This window comes from Callithrix jacchus, chromosome 10 (assembly GCF_049354715.1).
Source record: "Callithrix jacchus isolate 240 chromosome 10, calJac240_pri, whole genome shotgun sequence".
Taxonomy (NCBI): Eukaryota; Metazoa; Chordata; class Mammalia; order Primates; family Cebidae; genus Callithrix; species Callithrix jacchus.
The window spans coordinates 60517655-60542442 of NC_133511.1; the positions used below are offsets into that span (position 1 = coordinate 60517655).

The 24788-nt window shown below is 38.0% G+C and overlaps 1 protein-coding gene and 2 pseudogenes across 5 annotated transcripts in view; 1 reads left to right on the top strand and 2 right to left on the bottom strand.

Annotated features, from left to right (window-relative positions):
- TENM4 (teneurin transmembrane protein 4) overlaps window positions 1-24788 on the top strand; it is a 3204727-nt gene that overhangs the window by 1788555 nt on the left and 1391384 nt on the right. The gene's annotated exons all lie outside the window — the stretch shown is intronic.
- LOC118145667 (origin recognition complex subunit 3 pseudogene) lies at window positions 13066-16799 on the bottom strand (annotated as a pseudogene). The gene has a single exon (XR_013522880.1). The product of XR_013522880.1 is annotated as an origin recognition complex subunit 3 pseudogene (transcript).
- Window positions 18837-19491, bottom strand: LOC144577914 (origin recognition complex subunit 3 pseudogene; annotated as a pseudogene).

The following is a 24788-nucleotide window of genomic DNA, read 5'->3' on the forward strand; positions in this document are numbered from 1 at the left end:
GGCAGGCTGCGACAGCAATGGCAGTATACTTCCATAGGGGCTATTGCCTTGCAATGGGGGATGCCCCTCCCCCTCCGAGCTGCGCCATCCCAGGCTCAACTGCATCTGCAGTGAATCTCTCAACCCCGGGCGTATGGAATCACTGCCCTGCTTGTCCCTATAGGGGTGGGACCTGCCGAGCCTAGTCACCTGGCTCGCCACCTAAGAGCCCCTCTTTTTCCCTTTCCTAAGTTGAAAGGTTGACTCTCTCCCAGGTATTTTAGTCACCCGCTGATTGGGGACTGGGATCCGTGCAATTTCCCGTGCAGCGACACACTGCATTGGCTCAAGTGTTGCCACCTGGGGATCTCCTGGTCTGGGTCACTGTCCAAGTCCCGTTCAATCAGATGGATATGCTAATCTGCCCTCCCAAATCTCAGATTGCCGGTTTAACAGGGCATCCAGACCAGTGTGCCTTGTGCGGAGTGTCGCTGTGCTGCTGCGCCGGCTGCAACTGCAGTGCCAGCCAAAACAGCCGTGGTGGTGCTCCATGTCTCTCCTCCACCTGGGAATCACCCCGTCCTGTGGGCAACAAAGATCTGTCTGAAAATGTGGCTTGAACTCACCCTCTGAGCCTTCACTGAGAGCTGAAACCGCGAGCTGCTGCAACCCCGAGCTGCTTCTACCCCGCCATCTTGAAGAGTCTCGATAATTCTTTTTTTTTTTTTTTTTTGAGACGGAGTTTCACTCTTGTTACCCAGGCTGGAGTGCAATGGCGTGATCTCGGCTCACTGCAACCTCCACCTCCTGGGTTCAGGCAATTCTCCTGCCTCAGCCTCCTGAGTAGCTGGGATTACAGGCACACGCCACCATGCCCAGCTAATTTTTTGTATTTTTTTTTTTTAGTAGAGACGGGGTTTTACCATGTCTCGATCTCTTGACCTTGTGATCCACCCACCTTGGCCTCCCAAAGTGCTGGAATTACAGGCTTGAGGCACCACGCCCGGCCGAGTCTCGATAATTCTTAATTAAAATTAATTATTTACCGACAAAAGTGCTACATGCTGAGCACATATATGAACAAGACATAGTAAATAACATACAAATAATCTTAACTTCCTTCTTTATCATTTTTCCAGCTCTCTTTTCTCCTTTCTTTCCTCTTCCTCCTCACACTATCAGTTATAATAGCAGTAGTATTTATGCTGTCCCTGCAGTGATGGTAATCATTACCACTGGTCAGGAGCACCATCCAAGTGGAGGAAATCTGGTTTAATTACCCCCAACCTGCAGTGCCCAGTAGCCGCCTCAATCTGTACATTTCTGATAGCTGTTTTGGAAAATGATCAAAGTTATCTGTTGAAATAACAAGTCATAGGAAAATAGTACAATGCCAAAGCAATATTTTATGCTTTGCTTTTCAGAAAAGGTATGTGTTGAGGATGTTTATGAGCATTTGTAATCATCAGCCACTTCTGTCATGGTCGCTGCAGGCAGTCTTTACTTGAAAGCCATAGAAAATATAATGAGCCAAAGAACATTTCTTCATTTCAACCCCTGACTGTCTTATCAGCTTGGATACTTTTGGAGAGTATGTATCCCTATCAGTGCTATTTAAATACAATGGAAAATTTTGGTGTTCATGATTTTTCTTTTCAGTGACTTATCCTCAGTGAATGTAGCTAAGGGATCAGATTCACTCAGCAAGGAATTCTTTTATAAACAACCTGTTTCGGGGGGTAGCTATTGCAATGTTCAGAGAATGGATTTTCTAATTAGTTAGATGTGGGTTAATACCTACTAGTCTTACATGTTCAGTAGTAAGTTCACTCTTTTGAGCATTGATTTTTCTCATCTGTAGTATGAGGATTAATGACATACTGTTTGTAAGGCATGATGCCTAGTACATTGTAGGTGACTCAAAATTATTATAACCTTTCTTCCTGCTTATCTACAAGCAATGCCACTAGGTTCCTTGCATGTCCCATGGTTAAGTCTGCTTGAGTCATGACAAGATTAGCTGAAGGGAATTTTCTCACCAGTCTGATCAGTAAAAGACCTAGGGGGCTAAGGTTGGCTCTATTCAGCAGATACGTGTTGCGTTCTTTATAAAGGCACCAACCCCTTGAAGGCACCTCAAACCTCGTTCTCTCCCAAAGAATTTGATATTCATGCTGCTACATCAAAAGGTTGGGGCAGCTATTATGTATTAAAATGTGTCATTTTAAATTGCTTTTTTTTGCTAGCACTAGCAATATAGATATTGAAATTTCTTCAGAAAGTGCTTATCTCATCAAGAGTAAAATTATAGTATATGAAATACTAATTACAGTATTATGAAAAAGGTTGAACTTTTCTGTGACATTCTATCTATTAGGAGAATACTAATTTTCTCTCTTTCTTAAGACAGATAGAGCCACCCATTATAAGAAATGTGATCCCCCATCACTTTCTCTATCCCCTAGTGCCATTTTCACAGAACAGCATAATAAGAGCTCTCACACTTAGTCTCAGTCTAAGTCATCTGCACTGTTCTACCTGCTCCCAAGGGAATACCAGAAATTGAAACCAAATATGCCCCAAACTGAGTTCTAATGCAGCAAGAAATATATTAGATAGGGAACTCTAATCAATTAGTCACATATGTAGACTATGTATATGAATGTATTTATATACACACACTTAAAATTAAATGAGTTAATACTTGAAGAACACAGTAACTTTGCCTGGCACATAGCAAATGCATGCAAAATATTAGTTGCTATTATTTTATCATCATCATTATTTCATGTTATTTTCATGAATACCTAAGACAGTTCCTTTATTCCCATTTGCCAATATAAATGACTTGTCTGAGATCTAACAGCTAGCAAGTTGGGGAAATAAAGCTTGAGTTTCAATTCCATGAACATATTTCTTTATTTAGTTATCCATTTGTTTAACCAATATTGAGTGCCCGCTATGTGCCAGCCACTGTTTCAGTGCTGGTCACATACAGATATATAGGACTTGGTGCATCTTCCTGTGGAGCTCCCTGTCTAAAACCAAAGGATGGGCCAGCCACCAGCTGCTGCAGTGCCATCTGGTTAGAGCTGCAGCTGGCAGACAGGAGCACAGCAACAACATCCCTGTTCTCCCAATTCACAGGGCAGGTGAGGACAAGAGACAACAGAAGAAGGAGCTCTTTTCTCTCTAGGTTAGGTCTTCTTATCCAGACCCATTATATTGTCTACTTGTATTATATTACCTACTTGTCTAGACCCATTGTATTGTCTGAAAAACAAGGATATTGAAATGACTGACATATGTGGCCTTCCTTAAGTCAAAAGTTTCTATTTCAATAAAGAGTTACCTGCCTAATGCAATCCTTTTTTTTTTTTTTTCAAGAAGTTCTGAAAAGTTTGAGCCGAGATATCTTACAAATTGAAATGTAGGCTGTGTGCCTTGGCTCACACCTGTAATCCCAACCCTTTGGAGGCCAAAGAAGGTAGATTACTTGATCTCAGGAGTTCGAGACCAGCCTGGGCAACATTGCAAAACCCCATCTCTACCAAAAATACAAAAAATTGGCCAGGCATGGTGGCACATACCTGTAATCCCAGCCATTGGGGAGGCTGAGGTGGGAAGATTGCAGTGAGCCAAGATCGCACCACTGCACTGCAGCCTGGGCAACAGAATGAGACTCTGTCTCCAAAAAAAAAAAGGGTAGTGTAAGGGGCTGATTTATTGTTGCATAAATCAAAGTTTCCAGCCTCATTCATATCATGATGCACATAGATGATGATGACACGGGTGGCAACACTTGAGTAAGGGACCAGGCTCTACCTCCCCTGCGTACTTAAGGACTCAGGAGATCAATATATTGGAACATCAGTTGCTCATTTGAGCTGCACCCTAGTGGCTGCTGGACCCCAGTTGGAGAATATTGGGTTTAATATAGGGGAAAAAACACAGTCCTAAGGGATGGCATAACCAGGTAGTTGAGAGCAGTTTCAAGTCTAGAAAACAATAACAGCTCCACTTCTTACTGTTGTGTGAAGTGAAACAAGTTATTAATCTCTTTGGTGCTCCGTTTCTTCATCTCTAAAAAGAAAGTGGTGATTTGTCTCTCACAGCTGTTGTGAGAACAGAATGAGCTGAGTCAGCAAGGCTGGTGCATAGTAAGTGCTCAGTAAATGGCAGTTTTCTTCACTGTTCTTCTCTCCCAGATATAAATATGACCAGGTATTCTCTTGGACCACTTTCAAGCTTTCATTTTATTTTGACTTATAACAGTATTATTACTTTTGAGCATTTGATCGTCTTCTGATTTTCTAAAAATTAAATAACCCAAAAAGGAGAAGCTATTCTGGCATATGCCAAGGAGGAAGTACAATTAGAAATTTCAGGTTTTTCAATTCAGTAGCCTTTACCAACTTACTTCCCATTGCACAGAGGTTCCAAGTGTGGAAGATTTATTTAAACTGAGAAGTGCTCAATGGCCTATGCTATCATTGCTTCTGTGCACATAATCCACGGCTCGTGTAGTGTGAACAGGCTGAAGAAAACTCGAGTTTAATGACCAAGTTTTATGGTGATATATCTTTTGCTTCTCCAATATAGAATATTTTTATTTTAATTTTTCTGAATTCACCTTCATTATTATAAAATTGCTACATGGACATGATTTAAGAAGTTAAATAGTGCTGAGAGAATGAAAGATAGGGAAAAAAAGTTACACCTTGCTTCACCTCTCCCCCAACTTTTAGGCTTGCATATATTTGAACTATCCCCTGTTTTCGTGTTTCCACTGGTATTGACCATTATATGTCTAAGCAAATTACTTACGCTACCATTTCTTCAATTTGTTTCCATTTTAGACCCGTTTTAACTTCTCTGTTGGTCAATGAGGCTTTGACTCTCATCTATGTACATTTTCCTTTTTTAATCTTCCAAATGGTCACAGTTTTTGGTTAAATCAAGTCAAGGGGTTGATAAAAATACAATGAGTAGAAAAATAGATGCTATTCATTTCTATTTTAAATTATATATTATAATTTATTTTTATTTTACTTTAAGTTCTGGGGTACATCTGCTGAACATGAAGGTTGCATAGGTATACCTGTGCCATGGTGGTTTGCTAAACATATCAACCTGTCATCTAGGTTTTAGGCTCTGCGTACATTACGTATTTGTCCTAATGCTATCTCTCCCCTTTCCCTGCTACCCTCCTGACAAGCCCTGACATGTGATGTTCACCTCCCTGTGCCCATGGGTTCTCATTATTCAGCTCCCACTTATGAGTGAAAACATGCAGCATTTAGTTTTCTGTTCCTGTGTTAGTTTGCTGAGGATGATGGTTTCCAGCTTCATCCATGTCCCTGCAAAGGACATGAACTCATTCTTTTTTATGGCTACATAGCATTCCATGGTGTATACGTGCCACATTTTCTTAACCAAGTGTATCATTGATGGGCATTTGGGTTGGTTCCTAGTCTTTGCTATCATACGTAGTGCTGCAATAAACATACATGTGCTTGTGTCTTTGGAGTAGAATGATTCATAATCATTTGGGTATAAGTTATTTTTATTTATGAGTTTTCTATATATTTATCACCAATTCTTCAGAAATACTTCAACAATTTTTTTAATTTAAATAACCTATGATTTTCTTTTTCTATATGGTTGCCTTTCTTTAGAGCTCTCTGTTTTCCTGATTCAGTGTAACAAACATCTTCCCATGACCTTAAATCTTCTTCTTATCCCACTTCTGGAGGAGATTTCTTATTTCCTGAATAATATGCATGATTCATTATTTAGTTTTCTATTTTTCTGAAGTATACCCTCTAATTGCTAGAGGATGCTTGTAGTTATTAAATAGCTTGTTGATAAATTTATTTTCATTATATTCTTATATCTGACTGAAAGTTTGTCTGACACTGGACTTCCAGGTTGAAAATCATGTTTCTTCAGATGTTTGAAAACATTTCTCTATTAATTTTTAGAGTTCATTATTGCTGTTGAAAGTCCAATTTCATTCTCCTTCCTGGTCCTCAGTAGGTGCTATGGTTTGAAAGTATCACCTTCAAAATTCAGGTGTTGCCAATGTGATAATATTAAGAGTTGGGGCCTATAAGAGATAATTAGGCAGCAAGGGCTCCTCTCTCATGAATGAGATTAGATGCTTTTATAAAAGAGTCTGATGGAGATAGTTCAGCCATTTTTGCCCTTCTGCCTTTTGCCATATGAAGACACAGTATCCCTTCCTGCCAGAGGATGCAATGTTCAAGGCACCATTTTGAAAGCAGAGACTAGGTCCTCACCAGGTGAGGAATCTGCTGGTGTCTTGGTCTTGAATTTCCCAGCCTCAAGAACTGTGAGAAATAAATGTCTGTACTTCACAAATTACCCAGTTTTGAGTAGTTTGTTACAGCAGCACAAAAAGGACTAAGACATAGATGACTTGTTTTCTATTGTCTGTGGAAGCTTTAAGGATCTTCTTTTTACTCTCAATGACATTCACATGAATATTTCTTCACCTATTGAGTAGGGCCCTCTGGGCCCACAGTCTGGAGACTTCTATTTTTCACTTTTTGGACAATGTATTCTATTCACTTCTTTTTAATTTCATTGTTTCCATTGACAAAAAAATAATCAAGTAAAGACATTTATTGTATTGACATTATAGCAATAGGAAGAGTACCCTAGATCCCAAGATCAGAGAATCTTGGCAGAGTGTTCTTGACTTCTACTAATATAGTGAGGAATAAACAAGTTATAGACGAGCTGATTTATAGCTGGCATTGTTTGTGCAATCAACAGAAGTCTCAGTCAGTCAAACTAGAAATATTTATCTCTGTTTAGCTAGTTGCAGAATAACAAACTTCTCTGTTAGACACCTATTTGTTGGATGTTAGAGCTTCTCAAATGATTTCACTTTCTTATATCCTATGCTAACCTTCCAAATTTGCTTTTGAGTACAAATTTTGTAAAAAAAATTGGAATCTTATTTTTAAATTTTTTTCATTGAATTAATCATAATTTTAATTTACTGATTTTTATACTTTTCTCATGATACCTTTTTAATCATATCCTGTACTTATTTCACCAATTCAGACTTTTCTTTTATCTCTCTAAATATAGGACAGTTTTATTTGAAATTTTCACTTCTGTTTATTTAGAGTTCCTGTCCCTTTCCTCTCTCTTTGTCTCACTCTTTCCCTATCCCCTAATCTTTCTCCTCAAATTGAAGATATTCCTTCATTAAATGCTACTTCATATTTAAATATGAGTCAATAAAAAACAAATTGGAGATTCTCTTGGTGGAGGGATGGCAAGTGGGGAAGAGCTGGTCTGAACTTCTCTTCTTCACTTTAGAGAAATGAGATGACAAAAGGGTTTTTGTTCTGTTTTGCTTTGTGCCTGTTATTTACCCATCCCCCTAACCCAATTGGAGAACCTCCATATGTCTTTGTCTGTGTGTTATATCCCTGAACTCTCCTTTACTTTTTCCAGAGAGGCATTACCTTATTTCTTGCATTTAGGAGCAGGGAAAGAAAGGAAGCTGGGAGCACTACCATTACTATGCAAAATGCAGACATTCACTTCTCCTCCCTTTATTTTTGGTCTCACATCTGACCTCCATCCTCCGCTGTACCTGGTGCACTCAAGTCTAGAACCTCTCAGGTTCAGCTTCTTAGTGTATAAACCTGTGGTCTCCTGGAAATGGAGGAATGGAGGGAGAAGAGAATAGGAATGAAATAATGTCTGACCACCGGAATACGGAAGACAGAGGGGATATGAAGAAAAACTACTCTGCACACAGTAGTGTCATTTTCATCCCTCCTTCATTGACACCTCCCTAGGTGCCATAAGCTGCGAGTCTTTCCTGGGATCCTAGGGAACATCCTCTGTTTCTCCTTGACATATCCTTCTCCAGGTTTAGAGGGTATAATGTTACCTGCTCTGCTATGCCAGTTTTTACTCCTTCATCCACTTTCAAATTTCCAAAAGTTCATAGAAATCCCTCGTCTGCTCTTGTCTCCTCATTTTTCTCTTGTAATGTTGCTTTTTTAACTATTAAAAATTTCCTTTAACTTTATTTTAATAGAGTTTGGGGAGAGAGAAAAAATAAATGAGTATAGTCTTTCCATTCTCTTATAACTGAATTCAAACATGACATTTATTATCTACTTATTTTTGCTTTTTGATTTTTAAAGACACATTTAGTAGTCATTGAGTGACTACCATAATAATAAAATTATAAGAACAACATTAATAACTTTCATTCTTAAAGTAATATAGTATTTTAGAATTTTAAAAGCCCTTGGCATTTAATTCTCTATGTTGAGTGGCTGTTTTTATCCTTATATTTCATGAGATGATTGAGGTTAATAGAGTTTAAATAATATGTGTATGACTGCATAATTAGTTGATAAAGGGCCTAAAACTGGAACTCAAAATTCCTGACCTTACTCTGGTACTATTTTTAAGACAATGTTAAAGCATTTTGCTAAATACTTGGATGAAGTGTAAGTATAAAGAAGTACAAACAAGAAGACCTGAATTTTACCCTGAAAGGCTCTTAATGTAAGAAGAAAGTATAGTAGCCCGTTATCTACAATTTCACTTTCAGTGGTTTCAGTTACCCATGGTCAACCATGGTCTTAAAATAGCTGAGTATAGTATAGTAAGATACGTTGATAGAGAGTGGGAGAGGCCACATTCACATAACTGCTATTGCAATATATTGTTGCATTTGTCCTACTTTATTATTAGCTATTTTTGTTAATTTCCTACTGTGCCTAATTTATAAACTAAACTTTATCATAGGTATGTATATATGGGAAACATTTATAAATAGGATTTAGTACTATTTATGGTTTTAGGCATTCACTGGCATTCTTGGAACATATCCCCTGGGGGGATAAACAGAGACTTCTATATATGATATTTTTACTTTAATGTAAAAACTAATAAAACAAACCCTTCAACATTAATAGGCTGTGCTTCTAAGATGCTTAGAGATTGAAAGAGAAGGAAGATTGGTCTAATTAGAAAGATCCAATTAAAAAAGTGTTTGATCTTCAACCATAAAGGATGGGTACCATTTCTATAAGCAGATAGAAGAAAGGGCTTTCCTAGATGGGAAGAGAAAATACACAAGTAACTGGTGGGGACAATCCCCAGTATATTACTTGAACAAGTGAGTTAGTTGCCTGTTGCAGGATGAGTGGACAAATGGGATTAGAAAAGGAATTTAGAGAAATATAATGGGAATCATGAATGTCTTGCTAATAAATTTAGAATTATTTTATTTCATAAAAAGGAAGTAAATGAAGTGACATAAAAATATCATTGCTTTTTCTGTTTTTCTAGCAATTATTTTTTCCTAAACTTCACACTTTCTAAATGTAAATGTAATCTTAATGAGAAAGAACTAGCATTCTTGTCTATGAAGTTGCTTGCTTGTACTTAAGAGTTGTGAGAAATGTGAATAGACTGAGAAGTTAGGGGTGGAAGAGGCTTTTACTAAATCTGTCACCTTCCCTCACATGCACAGATTTCACAGATAAGGAAACTGAGGCTTAGGAAGACTTTAAGCTATAATTGCTCCCATATTTATCACAATATGTAATTCTCATTTCTGCCCACACAACCACAATAATAACACATTTTATAATATAATATAATCCTTACTTTCTAACCATTAGGATTAGGTTTCTGAAAAATGTCACGGAAGAATGGTTTATATTTCAAGAATTTAAGACATTATAAAAAATAAAGACTTAGTAGCAAGGCGATTAGGAGTAAAACTAGGAAAAACTTAATTTTTATGTTTACTAAAATTTAACAGTAAAGACAGAACATTCAATATAGACATACTATGTTTTATGCATGCTAAATTAGAATGGCCTCTATGCAATTAATTTTCATTTACTATCTCTTAGAAGTTTCAGGGTTTCAGCTCCCTGCAGCCTCTGGGATAGCCTTGTACATTTGTTTTGTGAGCATGATGAAGGTTAAGAGGCATTTGTTTTTGTGTCTTCCCTTCACATAATGGTAATGTCTTTCTGTTTTTATAATTAGAATATTTCAGAATTTCAAAGACACATAGGAACTGTGAATATTTGGGATGGAAAAAGTTCTGGGTGACTGGTAAGTAGCTGAGCATACTTCAGATACCAAGGTTGTATTGTGAACTTGGCTACTGAGAAGTTCTGGTCAAAGCTTTTATACTTAGCCTTAGGGCTCTCTCTCCCAGCACACAGAGGCTTCTACTTTTTTTTTTTTTAATCTTACCCAAGGCTTTATTTTTATTTATTTATTTATTTATTTATTTATTTATTTATAGACAGAGTCTCGCTCTGTCGCCAGGCGCCAGGCCGGGGTGTAGTGGCGCGATCTCTGCTCACTGCAACCTCAGGTTCAAGCAATTCTCCTGCCTCAGGCTCCCCAGAAGCTGGGACTACAGACGCACACCACCACACCCAGCTAATTTTTATATTTTAGTAGAGACAGGGTTTCACTACGTTGGCCAGGATGGTCTCAATCTCTTGATCTCATGATCCGCCCACCTCGGCCTCCCAAGGTGCTGGGATTACAGTCGTGAGCCACCACACCCGGCCATCCCAAGGCTTTATTTAAAAAATAATAATAATAAATAAAAATAAAAACACTTTGGTTCTAGCTCTATATTGACTCTCTTGGGTATTTCCAATCCTTATTTTACTCTCTTCTGATTACCCTTGAGAGTAGGTTTGCTAAATTTTCAAGTACCCAACTCAAACTTTTATAGTTGTAAAGGTATACAGAAGCAAATTCTTTACAGAAAATCTTCATGGAAGGAAAGTTTGCCATTGGAATGGATATTCCAATCATGACTCCCCATATCCTAGCAACTCAAATACTTCCGAGGCACTGGAATAAGAGCCCCAATGCATTATTTGTTTGAAAAACATCCACTCCACCCCTTTCAGCAGATTGAGATCAAGTTTTGAAGACAAAGGCCTTGGAAATTATTTCAGTTTCCATAAGTGAGGGACTCATCCAGGTTGAAGACACACGCTTGGTACAGAAAAGACACTTGAGGTAAGAGGAAAGTGGCCACACAACTGATCTCAGTAAGGTTGATCTTTAGCTTAGTTTGCTCAGGAACCTAGCTGTACCACCGACCTGGGGGGAATACTGTGTCTCTGGAGTCTCTGTAAAAATAGCATATTGTAGGCAGTCAATAAGTATGTGCTGCTCAGGAGATAATAGGACACCTTTTTTGACTGATTATGAAGAAAGGAGCAGCAGCCATAAATTGCATTACCTGCTGAAGCGTTAGCTGAGAAAGATAAACCCTGGGAATTTTGAGGGGAAGAAAGTTAATACGTAATTTAGGGACACATAACTCCTTATTTACACCCTCCTCACAACACATCTGTTTTTGAATCAGTAAAAAATAATTTGAACACGATCATCCGTGTTAAGAGTTTTGAAAGCTCTTTCAAATTTGCAATCTCACTGAACCAAATCACAGGTTTTCTTAGTAAGACAGAGCCAATATTACTATTCCCTTTAGGTAGAAGGAGTAATTGGGCTCATAAAAGGAATGGAACACATTCAGGTGCATATACACAATGTGAACACACACACGTTTGTGCGCATGACCACACGTGTGTGCACATGAGCACATCTGCACACAATCAGTTCTATATTCTGCCAACTCAGCAGTAAAATGTGGCCATAGCATAAGACATCAGCCCACAGTCCAGAGCAAGCCACAGGCTGATGTTCGATTTCCTGAGATGCCTTTGCATAATGTGAGACAGAGGGTCTAAACAAGGCACAAGCCAGGATTTTGAGAAAAAGCAAGAAGTCTTTTCTTTTACCACAGTTAATTTTTAAATTTTTACTTGGTCTTTTATTGAGTTATAATTTACATAGAGTGAAAGGCACAGAACTTAAAAACATAGTCCCATCATTTTTGACGAATTAATTCATATGCATAACCTCCAGAACATTTCTATCAAACCAGAAAGTTTCCTTGTGTCCCTTCCAGGTCAACACTTCCACCTCTAGTGACTTTCCTTTTAATAACGTGGTACTTTTAAACAGCCAAGATAATGATTGTTATTATTGTTCATAGCAGGTAGAGGACTCCAAGAAATTCATCATCAGGTTGTAAAAGTAATCTGTAAACCATCCCCAAATCTTTTTCTCTTTGATAAGTTTACCAGAACCTATTTATTCGAAAGATATTAAACCCTTTTCCATAATCATTTTTCTACTCCGCTAAGTATAATGTCTGAATTGAAAATGTATAGTATGGTTTCATAGGAGAGACACTCGTACATGCTGATTAGATAAACATGCTATTTATGTGAAGAGCCATCTTATCCACCCTTAACATTGACTCTTACTTTGTAAATATATAATGCATTATATGTTGTGTTTCTATGCCACTGATGGCCTTGTTAAATTTTTAAAAAATATTATTAATTTGATTTGGGTTTAACTTCTCGTTGCTCGGATTCTATATTCTCAATGGTGTTTTTAGAAAACTTATAGCAGAGGCCAGGGGCAGTGGCTCAAGTCTGTCATCCCAGCACTTTGGGAGGCGAGGTGGGTGGATTACGAGGTCAAGAGATTTTTTGAGATTGAGATCAGGGTGAAACCCTATCTCTACTAAAAAATACAAAAATTAGGTGGGCATGGTGGCAAGCACCTGTGGTCCCAGCTACTCGGAGGTTGAGGCAGGAGAATTGCTTGAACCTAGGAAGTGGAGGTTGCAGTGAGCCAAGATTGCCTCACTGCACTCCAGCTTGGAGCCTGGTAACAGAGTGAGACTCTGTCTCAAAAAAAAAAAAAAAAAAAAAAAAAAAGAAGAAAAAAAGAAAACTTCTAGCAGAAAAGGTAGATAAATGTATTATTTGGTCAATAACTGACTACCATTTTGAGACAGGTTTTCTTCATAGGAAAAAAACTCCCTAAGAAATAGAATCAGTGAGTGAATGCACTCTCACTGAAAATTATTTCTTAAGCATGGCCCTTGAGCACTAGTTCAGATAAAAGCATAGATTTTGGAAAGATCTTTGATCAGAAGATCAACTAAATTCATTTTGTTTTCTTTGTTTAGATTTCATTTCATTACAGATGTCTTATAAATGTGTGATTAAATAAATGAAAAAGTATATCAGTAAGTAAAAATCCCTCACCTCAACCAGAAATGAAGAGTATGTATCACCAGCCAGAGGTTATAATCACCATCTCCAAAGGCAGTGAGCCTCATTGAACTATAAGCCAGTCCAGCAATTGTGGCCGTTTCATTATTGTGCTCTAAGAACCTAAGTTCAGGACTTGGCAGATACAGGCTAAATATATGTCAAAGAAATAACAAAGTAAGTGGGGGCAAAAAGGGTCCTCATCTGTCCTTAGTCCATTCAAGTTGCTATAACAAAAATACCATGGACTGGGAAGCTTAAACAGCAAGCACGTAGCAAGCATTTATTTATCACGGTTCTGGAGGCTGAGAAGTCTAAGATAAAGGCACTAGATATTCAGTTTCTGGTGAGGGCCAACTTCCTGGTTCATTGATGGCAATCTTCTCTCTGTGTCCTCTTGTAGCAGAAGAAATGAGGAAACTCTCTGGGTCTCTTTTGTAAGGGCACCAATCGCATTTCTGCAGTCTCTATTCTCATCACCACCCAAAGGTCTCAGCTTCTTATACTGTCACATTGGGGGTTATGATTTTAACATGTAAACTTTGGAGCATGTAACACCAGTCTATAACATCATACAACATTGTACCTCTGTTATCTAGTATACCTGCCACATAAAAGCTAATCAATACCTTATTGAATAGAATTATCCACACTTATATGGTAAGGGGCTAAGAAGGCATGGAAACTATATCTGAAGCTACATCTCAGAAATACTTTGTTCAAGGCAGTGACTTAGTGCTTTGCAGGTCAGTTAACACAGTATGTACTATGACATATGCTGGATTTGGAAGCTTACTCTATCACCTACTAATCATGTGACCAGGGGCAAGTCTTTTAGCCTTCGGAGACTCATACAATGTAATCTGTAAAATGGGATTAAGTTAACTTACCTAGATATGAAGATTAAAAGGGAACTTTCATGGGAAAGTTTCTGCACAATGCTTGGCACACAGTGGTTGGGACACTATCGTCTTCCCTTCTTCTGAAAGAGTAGCTTTCCTTAAAATATGGAATACTCACGAGATTGTGAAAAAAAGAGGGAGGCTGAAGTTAGCTCCTTCCACCTTGATTATTTTCTGTCTATGACTTCTAGTTCTATTTTCTTACAGACAAATGTGAGTTATTACTCCTATTAGCACTGCTGAGCTGTTGCCACCATGCGAGGGCAAGCTGAACTCACTCTGAATGTGTTGTTAAAAGCTCTGCCAGCACATGGGGAGAAATGCCAGATGTAGGTGACAGGGGGATGGAGGCAGCAAACCACATTGCCATGTGTGTACCTATGCAACAATCCTATATGATCTGCACATATGCCCCAGAATCCAAAGTACAATTTAAAAAAAAAGTGTTCAATGGTAGGCTTTAAAAAAAAAAAAGCTCTGCCAGCTGAGTTCATTCCAGGTTTTCTTCACAAACTATGGAGTTTCTGACTATGGCAGCTCAGAAGCACAGCATTCATCTCAAGCCCTAGCCTGAAGTTTTGGTCATGCCAACGTGAAATTTGGCAGGACCGTCACTGAAATAAAAGATTAAGTTGAAATAATATGCAGTTATCCAACCTAAACCACTGACTAAGAGAAGACTCCATCTCTGATAAAGAACTGGCTATTTTGTAATCAGCAAGGGTACCTTAACCATGTTCATTCTGAAAATATTCTTCAGGTACTGGTAAGTCAAAAGGAATACCGTTTTTTTTTTAAACTTTTACTCTTGGATAATGGAATTTATTACATTTGTATATCATGAGTTGAAGAGTAATTTACTCACAATTTAGTAATGACTTTGTGGAAAGTACAGTAACATATATGAGCAGTTTGAGTTATGTATTATTTGTTGAATTCTAATGTACTCCACAAGTGTTTTGACATATGCTTGATTGGGGTTAGCAATGTACTCTTCTGGTTAAACATCACATGAGGATTATATATTTATCCCCGAAACAGGCTCCTCTAGTGTATGTAAATATGACTGGTTACCTTTCTCTCTTGAGCTAAATGTTATAGTTCTGGATTCGCTCTTTCTAGCAGCCTCCCCATGTTAGCCTTGCCACATGGTCAGTCTTCTTCCTAGGTTTTATAAATCCTAAAAGTTCTATTTCAGAAACAGCTCTAATAAACCAAGCATGGATAATTTCATTCATTTCTTCTGAGGTTGCAGAATTTGCATCCATTCTTTCAGGAGCTATCACAACTGTTGTAAAAGATTCTGATCAGTCCACAAGGTTGATCAGCCTGCTACATTCTAGGTACAGTTTACATGCTACACAGATATCTGGGGCAATATTTGGAATGCAATCTTTTTCACTTTTTAGTGCTTCATCCTTTAGATAATAGGATTGTTGCATGCAGTATGGAGGGCAATTCGCGGAGCAGCATTTGAATGCTCATGAAGGGCATGGGCAGTGCTGAAATACACTGCCTTATGTAGAGGCTGTGTCTCAGGAGGTAGAAGGTATTCTCTCACTAGACAGTCAATGAAGTTCACATTTTCTCTGAGTACTTCAAATCAGGTTCGCTTCTTACTTCTTCTTAACTCCTTCATTTCTAGTAAGGACTTCTGAAGATTATAGAGGTCTGGCTTCTGAAGCCCCTTTGGCTGTGACCCAGAATCATCTTCTTCCTCTTTGATTCCACTGAGGCTCTGAAACAGGGCCAGGAACTCCTCTATTCTCTTCTCTGTGCTACTAAGGTGCTTTTCACAACAAGACTTAAAAACTTTGAAACATTTCTCAAGTATGGTCATCATTTCATCCTTTGCTAACATCCTCAGCAGCTGCAAGACTGATGCATACTCCTCTGAATTCCATATGTTCTTTTCTAAACATGTACAGTACAACTCTCTGATCTGTCGACCTAGTGGATACTTGGGAAGAGAAGAGGTAAATTTATGAAGACATCTCAAGGTCAGGAAGTAATTCATATTATAAACAGGCAGATTTTCTAGTAATAATTGTGTTTCCTCCTTCAAACATCTCTCATTAGTCAAGAGCACAACTTGCTTTTCTGAAGCTTGCTTTTCCATGTACCTCCTAAAAGATGGAAGAGGGCAGATGTTTTCACATTGATTACTTGATAAAAAATTTATTCTTTCTGGGCTTCTGGAAGATTATAGTAGAGGACACTTAAGGGCTGGGAATAGAAATGCTCAAATAGAGAAAGCTGAAGTCCTTTAATAAAGTTTTGAATTGAGAAATCATGACACAAAAAGATGTTGGGCAGAACCTGTAATACTTTTTAATTTATTTTAAAGGGAAACTGAGTTGTAAGTAGTAGTTTATCAAGTACCATAGTCAGGAGCTCCTTGCAAGCCTGGAACGGTTCTATGCACAATAGAGATGATACTGCATGAGGAAGCAATCAGTGGATGATAATAGAAGATGCAGCATTACAAAAATGAGTATTAGTGGAAATTCATGCAGATGTTGACTGCTGATAATTATGAAGTCTTGCAGTAATTTTGTGGCAAAGCTTTCCGAGAAAAACGATCCAAGATGGCTGATTGCTAACATCTCGGGATTGCAGCTCCCAGTGAAAGCACAGAGAAGGAGGGCACCACACTTTCAGACAAATTTTTGTCACTCACGGACCAGAAGATTCCCAGTGGAGGAGCCCCACGGGTTGCCAGCACGACTCTTGTGGCCAGCATAGCGGTTTTGCCAGCACCTTGGCGCGGCAGCTCTTGGTGCAGAGTAAATGGGACTCATTGCCCTTCTGACTGACGTTTGGAGCTCCGGAAAGGCAGAGTCACCTATTATGGACTCAAGAAGGAAGCCAGACTGGAGATACCCAGGCAGAAAAGCACCATCAGTCTTAACTCCGCTGTTTTGGCCGGCACAGTGGGTTGCTCATATTTCAGCCCTGGGAATTATCAACTTGGACATCCACTCAGAAACCTAATTTGAAAGTTGGTAATTACAAAGATGACAGGTGTATAAATTTACAGTGATGGAAAGAAACCAGCATAAAAAAGCTGAGAATACTCAAAATCAGAATGCCTCTCCCTCTAAAGAGGATCACAGTCCCTCATCATCAAGGGAACAAGGCTTGATGGAGAACGAATGCATTCCATGAACAGAATCAGGCTTCAGAAGATGGATAATAAGAAACTTCCGTGAGTTAAAAGAACATGTTGTAGCCCAATGTAAAGAAACTAAGAACTTTGAAAAAAGGTTTGATGAAATCCTAATGAGAATAGACAATTTAGAGATGAATAGAAGTGAATTAATGGAACTGAAGAATACAATATGGGAATGCCAAGAAGTATGCACCGGTTTAAACACTCTAATTGATCAATCAGAAGAAAGGATATCAGAGGTCAAAGACCAACTTAATGAAATAAAACGAGAAGACAAGAATAGAGAAAAAAGGATAAAAAGGATTGATCAAAGTCTCCAGGAAATATGGGACTGTGTGAAAAGACCAAATTCACGTTTGATAGGTGTACCTGAATGCGACGGAGAGAATGAATCCAAGCTAGAAAATACCCTTCAGGATATTATTCAGGAAAACTTTCCCAACCTAGCAAAGCAGGACAATATTCAACCCCAAGTAATACAGATAACACCACAAAGATATTCCTCAAGAAGAGCAACCCCAAGGCACATAATTGTTAGATTCACCAGGGTTGAAACGAAGGAGAAAATACTAAGGGCAGCCAGAGAGAAAGGTCAGGTTACCCACAAAGGGAAACCCATCAGACTAACAGCAGATCTCTCAGCAGAAACCCTACAAGCCAGAAGAGAGTGGGGGCCAATATTCAACATCCTTAAAGAACAGAACTTTCAGCCCAGAATTTCATATCCAGCCAAACTAAGCTTCACAACTGAAGGAAAAATAAAATCTTTTATGAGCAAGCAAGAACTCAGAGATTTTATTACCACCAGGCCTGCTTTACAAGACCTTCTGAAAGAAGCATTGCACATAGAAAGGAACAACCAGTATGAGCCTTTCTAAAAATATACCAAAAAGTAAAGAGCATCAACATAAAGAAGAATTTACATCAACGAGTGGATAAAACAGCCAGTTAACATCAAATGGCAGTAATCCTAAATTTAAAATGACTAAATCCCCCAATCAAAAGATACAGCCAAAACCCAATGGTATGCTACATCCAGACCCATTTCACATGCAAGGATACACAAAGACTCAAAACAAAGGGATGGAGAAATATTTACCAACCAAATGGAGAGCAAACATAAATAAATAAATAAAAAGCAGGAGTTGCAATTCTTGCATCTGATAAAATAGATTTTAAAGCAACAAAGATATAGTAGTAAAAGGATCAGTGCAACAATAAGAGCTAACAATCCTAACACCCAGATACATAAGACCTATAAAGAGACTTAGACTCAACGAAACAGAAAATTAATAAGGATATCCAGGACTCGAACTCAGATCCAGAACAAGTAAACTTAATAAATATTTATAGAGCTCTCCACTTTAAATATACAAAATATACATTCTTGTCAATACCACATCACACGTACTCATAGGTTTAAATGAAATATTGATTGGCCATTATTAATCCCCATTTTTTAGAATGAAGCAACATTTCTGTTTTCTCTTCCTCTTTTTCTTTCTCTTTCTTCCTCTCCTTCACTCCTTTTTTTCTTTCCTTCTCTCCTTAAAAAAAAAAAAAAGAGAGTGAAAAAAAGGCTTTCCATATCCTTTAAGATAACCACACAGAAGGAGACTGCCACTGGCTAGAAGTAGTCCTCTTTTTGCTTGGTATGTTTGTGTCTGTCTTCTGTGTGACAGTCATATACCAACTGGAAAGTGAACCCATTGAATAATGTGCCTTTCTCTGGGTGACCTACACACTTTCCCCGCTTTGGATTCTGTATCTCCACAACAGTGCATCAACTGTGAGACCAAATTTTGCAAAAAATGTTTCAGATCTGCACAGTCTTTAGCTTGCAATAAGGCTACATATGGTGTGACATTATTCTGTAGGGCCTCTGTTAGACTTCTGAATGTTAAATCATGATCTGTGACATTCACACCAAGAACGAAAGTAGCACTTGGAATTTCTCTGAGTTTTACTTGACAGCCCAAGTCTCTTGAATTCTTCTGGAATCCCAAATGAGATTTTGCAGAAATTCAATTAGATTGTCAAACAAGATTTTATTTAATTCCTCTTGTAGTCACTCATTTTCAGATTTCATCTGCTGCCATATCAACTGATAAGTTTTGAATTGAAGCTTACTGTTATTGAACCCATTTTTCCCTTTGTTAAAATAGTTCTCTATTGGCACAGAGATCTTTCTCTTTTTGGAGTTTGGCTTAAAAACAAAGTAGCCCTTAGACACCAAGAAAGTGGCCATGGTCTTACTGGCTCTGAGGATTCCAGATGCACCAGGAATACCTTTTGACTGTGCTCCTGAGTGGAGAGTGGGAGAGTGTAGGTTAAAGAGAGTACTGCCGTTTCAGAACATTAGTGGATTTATTGTCCTTTTGCGATTAGACTTATTTCAGGGACGTATCAGGTGTTCTCCTGATAGTACTTTATAGAACACTTTAAGTACATAGATGAGGGCACTAGCATTTTGAGCTGCATAGGCTGGTCTTACTGATCTCTTTTTGCCCAGAATCTTCTGTGAAGGTACTTGCCTCTTCTATCACATCCTTCCATGTACCACTTCCCAGTTATGCTGGTGCACACCTGATGGCCTAGAACACAAGCCCGTCTAACACATATACCCTCAGCTCATATACACCCTTTTTCTTTGTTCTTCTCACCTTTGCTTGTACTAGTTCATAATTTATAATATTCTCACCATCTTCTTTTCCAAGGGATATCTGTCACTTCCTTTAAGGCTCTTGGCTCTTCCTCTGAACTCCCATAAGATACTCAGCTTATAGCTTCATAATAGCTTTAGCTTATTCTGCCTTCTAATGTAGAGTTTTTACACAATGGATAAGGAAATAGATCATAATAGATATACAACAAATATTTGTGAAATACATTAGAGAGATTTTTTTCTAAGTTATGTACCAACCTAGGGCATAAATTAGCAGAATTTGCATGTGCTGGGATGGGGGAAAGGACAGTAAAGATACCACTGAGGTAAGAAGATTGACTACATACCTCACTCTACCTTATGTGGTGGAGACTGGCAGAGTAGTTTCTCTTCTTTGAAGTTTTTTTGTTTTGTTGTTTTGTTTTGTTTTGTTTTTGAGACAGAGTCTTGCTCTGTCACCCAGGCTGGAGTCAGTGGTGCAATGTTGGCTCACAGCAACCTCCACCTCCTAGGTTCAAGCAATTCTGCCTCAGTCTCCCTAGTAGCTGGGATTACAGGTGCCTGCCACCATACCTGGCTAATTTTTTACTTTTAGTAAAGACAGGTTTTCACCATGTTGTTCAGGCTGGTCTTGAACTCCTGACCTCAGGTGATGCACCTGCCTCGGCCTTCCAAAGTGCTGGGCTTACAGGCATAAGCCACCTCACTTGGCCCTGAAGTTTTAACAATAATAAAAATCAAGATCACCACTGACATTGTACTAAATATCACCTATGAAGCTCTTATGAAATAGCAGTCACATTGACAGTTACTTTATCTCATTCTACGTTCCGACTTTAATTGTAAATAGTAATTCATATGCATTTGCCTAGTGTTTTATGATTTCCTAAGTGCAAGTATGTCTATGACCATGGAAGATAGTATTGTGTAATGGTTAACTGCACAGACTTCAGTATTTGCTTGAATTCTGATCCTGGCTGTATTGTTTATTGACTTTTAACCTTGGGCCAGTCTATTAACTTCTCTGAAACTCTGTTTCCTTGACCACAAAATTGAGATAGAACATTTCTTATAGGGCTATTGTGTTTATGAGTGGGTCTCTAATATACACTACATATGTTGCATTTATTTTTTATTCAGATGAAGCACTCAGAAATGTTAACAATAATGTGAATAATGATCTTCTTTGAATTTCACATACAAGCCTGTGAAACAAGAAGGGGAGATTTTATTATCCTTCACTTTGTGGATAGAAAATTTGAGACAGTTATCATTAAACTTCCAGTGCTTAAGTAACTTTCCCAAGGACCCAATTACAACATGAAGGTAGAAATTTTATCTCAGGTTTTCAGATTCAGAATTCAGCATTTTTCCACTGTAATAGATTCCCTACAACCTAAAATAATGTCTCATTGTTTTTTTGTTTATTGCTCTTCATAGACTTGGCTCAGATTTGTGAAAGGCAAGTCTGAGGGAAGGGAGAGATTTGTGTTTAAATGAAATGAAAAAATTGAATTTAACCATTCATCCCTACTGAGCATGTTTGAAGAGAAGCAATTTTCCTATTCTCTGCAAACCATTCCCAGTTACCATGAACAGTGGATAAAAAAAAAAAAAAAAAAAAAAAAAAAAAAAAAAAAAAAAAAAAAAAAAAAAAATGTTGGTTCCACTACTTTATTAAGCATCTTTTGAAAGGATATCAAAAGAACTTCATTTATAAAATCTTGTTAAAGTATGAAAACCTTACCAACTACAAAGATAAATGGTTGAAATGAAATGGGAACTGATCTTTTTTGACAAGAATTTCTAGTTTGATAACCCTGGCTGTTTTTCCCTTAAACCTACCTTCTGAGGATTTGGCATTAATCAAACCATATTTTAAATAGACTGTTACATTAAGGAATACACATTTGTCCTCAGAGATAATGCTGACTCTTTTTTACTCTTTATCAAAGCACATTTTAATTGACTGGCAAATTAAGAAATACATTCCCTGCATATAATATGAAGAAATATGTTGGCAAAATTAATACAAAGAGGCTTATATCAAACACATATAGTTTGATCTAGTTGCAGAGCTATACAGCTTGGCTCTGTTTGAGACTACATCTAGTTTAATGTAACTTTGATCAATTTTATAACTAGAGAGCTCTGTAGAGAAGATATTAGGATTTTATACACAAACGCATATACAAACACACATCGTGTATATACAAATACATATACATATACGTTTGAAGAGAAGCAATTTTCAAATATGTAGATTGCAACAATGTTTTCCCTCTTGAGCAAGAACATTAGATTGTATCTGTATGTTAAAGTACGAGGTGAAATTAGCTTCTGTCTGTTAACCATCCTCAATCTGTTAAGCCCTATTGATCTCAGAGAGGTGATGGAGAAAAGAGAAGTCATCCCTCATTCCAAGACTTTTACTAAACAGACTCCATATCCAGGTCATGGTACTATATATCATAATTTTATTTAAAAAAGAGAGAAATGACAGAAATAAAACTTTTCTCTTTGCTTTTAAAGATCAGAAATTCTAATCAGTTGTATTGAAAATTAAATAAAAATAGTAGCATCAATAATTTATATTTGTCTCTGGCTTCACCATTTTCTTTTTTTTATTTTTACAACTATTTATTTATTTATTTATTTTTTATTTGCATTTTAGGTTTTGGGGTACATGTGCAGAACATGCAAGACAGTTGCATAGGTACACACATGGCAGTGTGTTTTGCTGCCTTCCTCCCCTTCACCCACATTTGGCATTTCTTCCCAGGCGATCACTCCCCAGCTCCCCCCCACCACTGTCCCTCCCCTCTTCCCCCCAATAGACCCCAGTGTGTAGTGCTCCCTTCCCTGTGTCCATGTGTTCTCATTTTTCATCACCCACCTATGAGTGAGAATATGCGGTATTTCATTTTCTGTTCTTGTGTCAGTTTGCTGAGAATGATGTTCTCCAGATTCATCCATGTCCCTACAAATGACACGAACTTGTCATTTTTAATTGCTGCATAATATTCCATGGTGTATATGTGCCACATTTTCCCAGTCCAGTCTATCATCGATGGGCATTTGGGTTGGTTCCAGGTCTTTGTTATTGTAAACAGTGCTACAATGAACATTCATGTGCATGTGTCCTTATAGTAGAACGATTTATAGTCCTTTGGATATATACCCAGAAAAGGGATTGCTGGGTCAAATGGAATTTCTATTTCTAAGGCCTTGAGGAATCACCACACTGTCTTCCACAATGGTTGAACTAATTTACACTCCCACCAACAATGTAAAAGTGTTCCTATTTCTCCACATCCTCTCCAGCATCTGTTGTCTCCAGATTTTTTAATGATCACCATTCTAAATGGCGTGAGATGGTATCTCAATGTGGTTTTGATTTGCATCTCTCTAATGAACAGTGATGATGAGCATTTTTTCATATGTTTGTTAGCCTCATGTAGGTCTTCTTTTGTAAAGTGTCTGTTCATATCTTTTGCCCATTTTTGAATGGGCTTGTTTGTTTTTTTCCTGTAAATCTATTTGAGTTCTTTGTAAATTCTGGATATCAGCCCTTTGTCAGATGGGTAGACTGCAAAATTTTTTTCCCATTCTGTTGGTTGCCGATTCACTCCAGTGACTGTTTCTTTTGCCGTGCAGAAGCTGTGGAGTTTGATTAGGTCCCATTTGTCTATTTTGGCTTTTGTTGCCAATGCTTTTGGTGTTTTGGTCATGAAGTCCTTGCCTACTCCTATGTCCTGAGTGCTTTTGCCTAGATTTTCCTCTAGGGTTTTTATGGTGCCAGGTCTTATGTTTAAGTCTTTAATCCATCTGGAGTTAATTTTAGTGTAAGGTGTCAGGAAGGGGTCCAGTTTCTGCTTTCTGCACATGGCTAGCCAGTTTTTCTAACATCATTTATTAAACAGGGAATTCTTTTCCCATTGCTTTTGTCAGGTTTATCAAAGATTGTATGGTGGTAGATATGTTGTGTTGCCTCCGATGTCTCTGTTTTGTTCCATTGGTCTATATCTCTGTTTTGGTATCAGTACCATGCTGTTTTGATTACTGTAGCCTTGTAGTATAGTTTGAAATCTGGTAGTGTGGTGCCCCCGCTGTGTTCTTTTTGCTTAGAATTGACTTGGCTATGCAGGCTCTCTTTTGGTTCCATATGAAGTTCATGGTGGTTTTTTCCAGTTCTGTGAAGAAAGTCAATGGTAGCTTGATGGGGATAGCGTTGATTCTGTAAATTACTTTGGGCAGTATAGCCATTTTCATGATATTAATTCTTCCTAACCATAAACAAGAAATGTTTCTCCATCTGTTTGTGTCCTCTCTTATTTCATTGAGCAGTGGTTTGTAGTTCTCCTTGAAGAGGTCCCTTACGTTCCTTGTGAGTGGTATTCCTAGGTATTTTATTCTCTTTGTAGCAATTGTGAATGGCAGTTCATTCTTGATTTGGCTCTCTTAAGTCTGTTATCGGTGTATAGGAATGCTTGTGATTTTTGCACATTGATTTTGTATCCTGAGACTTTGCTGAAGTTGGTTATCAGTTTCAGGAGTTTTTGGGCTGAGGCAATAGAGACAATTTGGCTTCCTCCTTTCCTATTTGAATACCCTTTATTTCTTTTTCTTGCCTGATTGCTCTGGCTAGAACTTCCAGTACTATACTGAATAGGAGTGGTGAAAGAGGGCATCCTTGTCTAGTGCCGGATTTCAAAGGGAATGCTTCCAGTTTTTGCCCATTCAGTATGATATTGGCTGTTGGTTTGTCGTAAATAGCTTTTATTATTTTGAGATACATTCCATCGATACTGAGTTTATTGAGGGTTTTTAGCATAAAGGGCTGTTGAATTTTGTCAAATGCCTTCTCTGCATCAATTGAG